The sequence below is a fragment of the Panthera pardus genome, unplaced genomic scaffold (assembly GCF_024362965.1).
Source record: "Panthera pardus isolate Hobbes unplaced genomic scaffold, ASM2436296v1 HiC_scaffold_11, whole genome shotgun sequence".
Taxonomy (NCBI): Eukaryota; Metazoa; Chordata; class Mammalia; order Carnivora; family Felidae; genus Panthera; species Panthera pardus.
In genome coordinates this window covers 81,734,076-81,740,471 of record NW_026526666.1, presented here as the reverse complement: position 1 = coordinate 81,740,471, position 6,396 = coordinate 81,734,076, and positions in this window count along the sequence as shown.

Here is a 6,396-nt window from a genome sequence, read left to right as displayed (position 1 = left end):
TCAGTGAGAGTAAGGAAGGGGCGGGCCATCTTGGACAGAGGGGGGTTGGGGCGCCCAGCGGGTGTGCGGAGTGGGCGGGAAAAAGTGAAACAAGACCAGAGGCCAGGCTGGAAGTTCCAGGTTGGCTTTGACAGTTAATGATACCGGCAACCCCGGTGAAGTCCTATGAAATTGCCTGTAAGAGTGCAAATGGGCGAAATCAGTCTTAGAAGACAAGTTGATAATATGTATCCAATATCCTTTGGCCCAGCAACTACACTTCCAGGAATTCAAAAGACATAAAGATATGCGTCAAGATTTGTGTAACAAAGATATTAATTGTAGCACTTGTAACAGCCAAAAAGGCCCAAATAAGCAAACCAAAGAACAAAACAAAACAAAAACAAAGGCAATATCCCAAATGCTCAGTGAGAGATAGGTTAAATAAATTGCAACAAATTTGTACACTGAATCCCCCCATTGTATAAAATATTTAATCACGTGGGAAAATGTTCACCAAACAGGATACAAAATTGCAGTTACAACAAAATCCCAATTTTGAGTTACAAGTGAGGATCTCTGTGATTACAGGAGCCTCTCCCCTGCTTTGTGCGTTAAAAAAAAATTTTTTTTTTAATGTTTATTTTTGATAGAGAGACAGAGTATAAGCTGGGCAGGGGCAGAGAGAGAGGGAGACACAGAATCCGAAGCAGGCTGCAGGCTCTGAGCTGTCAGCACAGAGCACGGCGTGGGGCTCAAACTCAAGAGCCGTGAGACCTGAGCAGAAGTCAGACGCTTAACCGTCTGAGCCACCCAGGCACCCCTTTGTGCATTTTTACATTTTCAAAAAGCTCTATAATTAATTCTATAACAAACAGATACTACTTTTATAGTAAGAAAATAACCTTTTTAAGTCAGGAAAAGGTACTTTTTCTCAAAAGAAACGACCTTCTCTTGGAGAGGAAAAGAATTTCTACAGCTTTTTGGTGTGTGAAAGTTTCATCCACACCCCCTATGAAGCAATCCCTGACACCCTGGCAAGAACAGCCTCGAAGGGCCCCTTTGGACCTTTCGTCAAGAGTGTTGATTATGAAACACTCTTGACACAGGACCCTAGCAACTCATTTCCTATATCCTGGTAGTGAATCTGCTCTCCCTTCAGCATGGTCTCTTTCTTCTCTTTCACGTCACAAAACAGATTAACATTCATTCCACATCTGCACACTGGCCTTCTACAAGGTGCCTGACCTTGAAGGAGGCAGAGCTTCTTAAACCCATTTTTCAGGAAAATATGGTTACAGTGGTTAACCCAAAGCCACACAGTGGCAGAGTCACAATTAAGAGTGAGGCTGATTTAAGGCGCCTGGGTGGCTCAGTCAGTCAAGTGTCCAACTTCGACTCAGGTCACGATCTCGTGGTTCATGGGTTCAAGCCCCATGACTGGCTCTGTGCTGACAGTTCAGGGCCTGGAGCCTGCTTCAGATTCTGTGTCTCCCTCTCTGTCTGCCCCTCCCTGCTCATGCTCTTTCTCTCTCTCAAAATAAATAAATAAACATTTTAAAAGTTAAAAAAAAGAAAAAGAAAAAAGATGAGCTGATGAGCTGGTACTCCAGAGAGCACAGGGTTTGTGGGGATAAGGGTGAGGGTGGGGAATAAGCACATTTTTTTTTTTTTTCTGGTGGAAGTCTCTACCAGAGAGAGAGAGAGAGAGAGAGAGAGAGACTTTATGTAGCGAAAATTCACTTCACTCCAAGAAAGCCAGAGTTTATCGTGATTTGCTGTGCCCAGGGCACCAGGCAAAGGTCATAGGGGCAGTCTTCCCTACCACCAATCCTTACAGTGATTTCTACCAGGCATGGATCCCTCAGGAGGAAAGGCAATTAAGACTACACATAAATACACACAGTGTAAGGTTTATTCACTCAGTTTTTAATAATGTCCTAGTCTTTGGAGGCTTATTGAAGATCATAAGGGGGATATTGACATCCCAAGGGAAGGAAGGAATACCTCATTCATTTATTCACTCAGTTTGATTTTAAATAGTAACTGCTACCATCTACCTATTATTGGGTACTGCATAACAGCCCTGTACTAAACACTTTACATGCATTACCTCATTCAATTCATACAACAAAGTATATATGTATTTACTTTATTATCTGCATTTTTTTTTTAATGGAGGAACTTAAGGCACAGAAAGGTGAGCCTGTGGCTGCGCAGATCTGAGCCCAGGCCTGTCTGACTGGCTGCTGTTCAGCAGTGCCATAACAAGACCGGCAGTTTCTGTAGACTCACAGTGCAGCTGGGTTCCAGCTAGAGGGATCCTGGAGGTTTCTCCAGCTAGAGGTGAAAGAGACAGAGCTTGAAAGATACAGACGATTTGCCTTCGGGGTGGAGAACGTTTCAGGCCGAGAGAACATTCAGAGCAAACCATCAGAGGTGAGAGGGAATGAGGTGTGCTGTAGATTTTCTCCAGTGGACTTTGGGGGATTGGGAAATTTCTTAGGTAGAAAATCATGATCAGAGTCACATTTTATAAAGATCACTTGCAGGACAGACTGGAGAGTAGGGAAAGAAACGAACGTAAGACAAGCTGAGAAATATTTCTGTTCGTGTTTTGTGGTAGGCAGAGCAACCCCCCCGCCCCCAAGATGTTCACGTCCTAATCCCTAAAACTTGTGACCCTGTTACCTTACGCGGCAAAAGGGACTTTGCAGATGTGATTAAGTCAAGGATTTTGAGATGGAGAGAGATTATCCTGGATGATCTGGATGAAACCAATATAATCACAAAGGTCCCCACAAGGATAAGAGGGAGGCAGGAAAGCTGGAGAAGGAGACACAAGCAGAGGTCACAGTGGTGTGACTGCTGACCGGGGACCACAAGTCAAGGAACGATGCCAGCCTCTGAAGCTGGAAAGGCAAGGAAACAGATTCTCCCCTAAACCTCCAGAGGGCACACACCTTCCGCTGACACCTTCATTTTAGCCCCATAAGACCCATTTTGGACTTCTGACCTCCTGAACTGTAGGATAATAAATCTGTGTTTTTCTAAGCCACCAAATTTGTAGTAATTTACTTATTTATTTATTTAAAATTTTAATGTTTATTTTTGAGAGACAGAGAGAGACAGAGCACAAGTGGGGGAGGGGCAGAGAGAGAAGGAGACACAGAATCCGAAGCAGGCTCCAGGCTCTGAGCTGTCAGCACAGAGCCCGACGCGGGGCTCGAACCCACAGACTGCGAGATCATGACCTGAGCCGAAGTTGGACGCTCAACCGACTGAGCCACCCAGGTGCCCCCACAGTAAATTATTACAGCAGCAATAAGAAATAAATGCATGTTCTTTGGATGCAAGCAACAGAAACAGACTCTGGCTACATTAAGTAAGGAAGGAATCCAATGGCAAGATACAGTTGTAGGACAGGCAGCCTCAGGAACGACAAGAGCCAGAGGGCTTTGGGTAATCTAGATATCAGGAATTAATGGACAATGCTGAGGGGGATATTTATTCCCTCCTCTGGCTTTTCCCATATGGAGGGACCCCTTTTAGGGTAACGCTCTTGCTTCTTGCCTCCCTGGGAGGAGAAGGAGGAGTGACTTTCCTGATTGCTGAGTTTAGGGAGAATGAATGAAACTCAGTTCAGCTCTCCCCCCTCTTTCTCTTGTAGATCTGCCTGCCCACAAGAGCCATGTTTTTTGTTTTTGTTTTTTTTTTTCCTCTTCCTCCATGCTCTAAATTTCCCAGGGTCTGACCCGTACAGGGAATATTGTGATTTTCAGTACTGCCCGACACTGGGTGGAGAAGATTGTTGTTGTTGTTGTTGTTGTTGTTGTTGTCGTCTGTCTTCGGAATTCAGTATTAGTCATTTCACTTGTCTGTCAGACCTAAAGGTGCATCCCCAACAGCTTTGTCAGTAATAAAGGTAATATTTTGACCTCCCTCTCTTCTACTTCTGTAGCTACCTATCATGTGTTCCCAACCTGGGCGAGGCTGCTCCCGAACCCAACAAATGGTTTCTCATGATGCTGTGATGAGGATGACTAACCTTGACTGTTTTCTATAATCTGTGTCCTTCTACTTCAGATTCAAAATCCTGACTTGGCTTGGATCTCACGTTCATCCCTTGGCAAAGGTGGAGAGTACCTTGATTAATAGTTCCCTCGGGACTGCAGCGATGGGAGAAGTAGTTCCCCCAAATGATGACAGTTTCTGAAATAAGAGGGAAGAGCCAGAGGGCGTGCAGAAATGACAGATGTCCCCAGTAGGGAGTATTGCAAAAGTCCAGGGGAAAGGTAATGAGGGACTGGCCTACGGAGGTAGAATTAATGGGAACTGACACCAGACCAGATGGGGATGAAAATGTCCGAGCCTTGGGGCCAGGTGACTGGGAGGAGGGTGATGCCATTAATACTCATCTCATTAATTCTTTAATTGATTCATCTGACATATATTTAGTGAGCGTATATTATGTGCCCAGCGCTGTGCTTGGTGCTAGGGATCTGGTGTTAAGCAAGGAGGGCAGGGTATCCCCTGTCATAAAACTTGCAGTCAAGGGGAGGACAAAAGACAAGGAAGGTAGCAATTTCAGTATAGGGATGGGGGCTATGCTGGGGAAGGTACAGTCTACAGTGGGAACACAATGGAGGGGCACCTAGCTCAGATTTGAGGGGAAGTGACATCTAAGAGACGTGAAACCCCCAGGATGAGGAGAGTTTGACTGGAGAAGAGGGAGGGGACAAAGTGTGTGCCAAGGTCTGGAGGCAAAGGAGACCGTGGCAAGTTGAGGAGAACCGTGGTCCTCAGTGGAGGAACGCCTCTCATGATTGAAATCTTATATTGCAAAGGGCTTGGGGTGGGGGTTGGGGGGAACAGCCACGTCTCCTCCTACAGAAGCTGAAAGGGCAGAATGTTACCTGCCCTTCTGGCAACAGGGGAGTGAGCACATCACTGGGCCTGCCCAGTGGGATGTCCCTGCCCAGGACTTTGACCTTTGAGGGAGAGAGGCAACCGGCAGGGCAGGACTGTTCTTGGAGAAGACCTGGGAGTCTTGCAGCAGTGGGGGCCGATGGCCAGTAGTGTCTGTCCAACCAGGCTTTTCCTGCACTGTGTCTTTGTCCGTGTTCTTAGCCCAAATGCTTTGGGTTCCCATCCATGTCTGGAACTACACGTTATTCAACACAGCCGTTCAGTCGTTAGGTTAGCCACCAAAGAGATGGGAGAGAGCTGAGAGGGGGGTCAGCCTGCTGGAGTTACAATCGAGAGGGCAGGGGAAGAAATAAGAGGGTGGGAGGCAGGGATTTCCCTTCTGGTGAAAAGAGAGATGGCCCAGAGGAAAAGCTCCTTTCCTGCCCGCCTTTGGATGCTGAAGGAGGACACAATGCTTAATCTAACAGCCATCCTAGGGTTGCGAGGGACGAGCTGAGAGGCTCAGAGGGAAGCTGACCCAGAGTCGAACCTCACTGTGCCGCTAAAGGAAACAACCTGATATCACCTGGCTCTGGACTTTTTGTGGTGGGGGCCACGTTTATTTGGGTGTTCTGGTTCCTGCTGCTGAAAGGACCTCATGTGCACTACAAATCATCTAAATCGTCCCCAGTTTCTCTTTGTAAAGTGTGGAGGATGATACCTGCCTCAGGATCAGAGCAAATATCGAATTAGATAATGATTGTAAAGTATTTAGCATAGTGCCTTGCTTATAGTAAGCGCTCAGTAAATGTTCACTATGACCGCCTGCTGTCAAAACCATGGGACAGATGGGTTTGTCCTAGAAGAGGGTAGAGAAATAAAATAAGGACTAAATCTGGGGAACCAACATCTGAGGGGAAAGAGGTGGCCTGCAAGGGAGTCAGAGAATGATTAAAGAGCTAAGAAGAAAACCTGAAGTTTCATTCTACACATCACACTCTTTTTCATCTGGAAGACTCCTACTCATCCCTCAAAGCCCAGTTTAAATATCCCCTTTTCTATGAAACCTTCCTGTGCACTCAACCCGCAGTCTCACACTCTTGAGTTAGTTGTCCTGATGCTTTGGCTCCCACGGCATACCCTTCTTTTCTTGCACTTACCATGATTTGTTTTGATTTTCTGCCTTTATATCTGTCTCCTGCCCCAGACTGTCAATGAATTTCCCTAAGAGCAGAGGTGCCCTGACTGCATCTTCCAGCCCAACGTAGCATGGGGCCTGACAGCTGGTGGTCATAATAAAAGTTAATGTTTGGTGATGGGTTATCCTGTACCAGGCGCTGTGCTAAGTGCTTTACATATGGTAAATCATTTAAATCTCATGCCAACTTTATAAGGTTGAAGAACTGTAAGAAGTGAGAAGTTATTACAACTCAAGTGATCTGTCTCTGTAGCCTGCATTGTTACCTGCTACGACAAGTCGTCCCATCTCTAGTGAACACTGAAAAATAA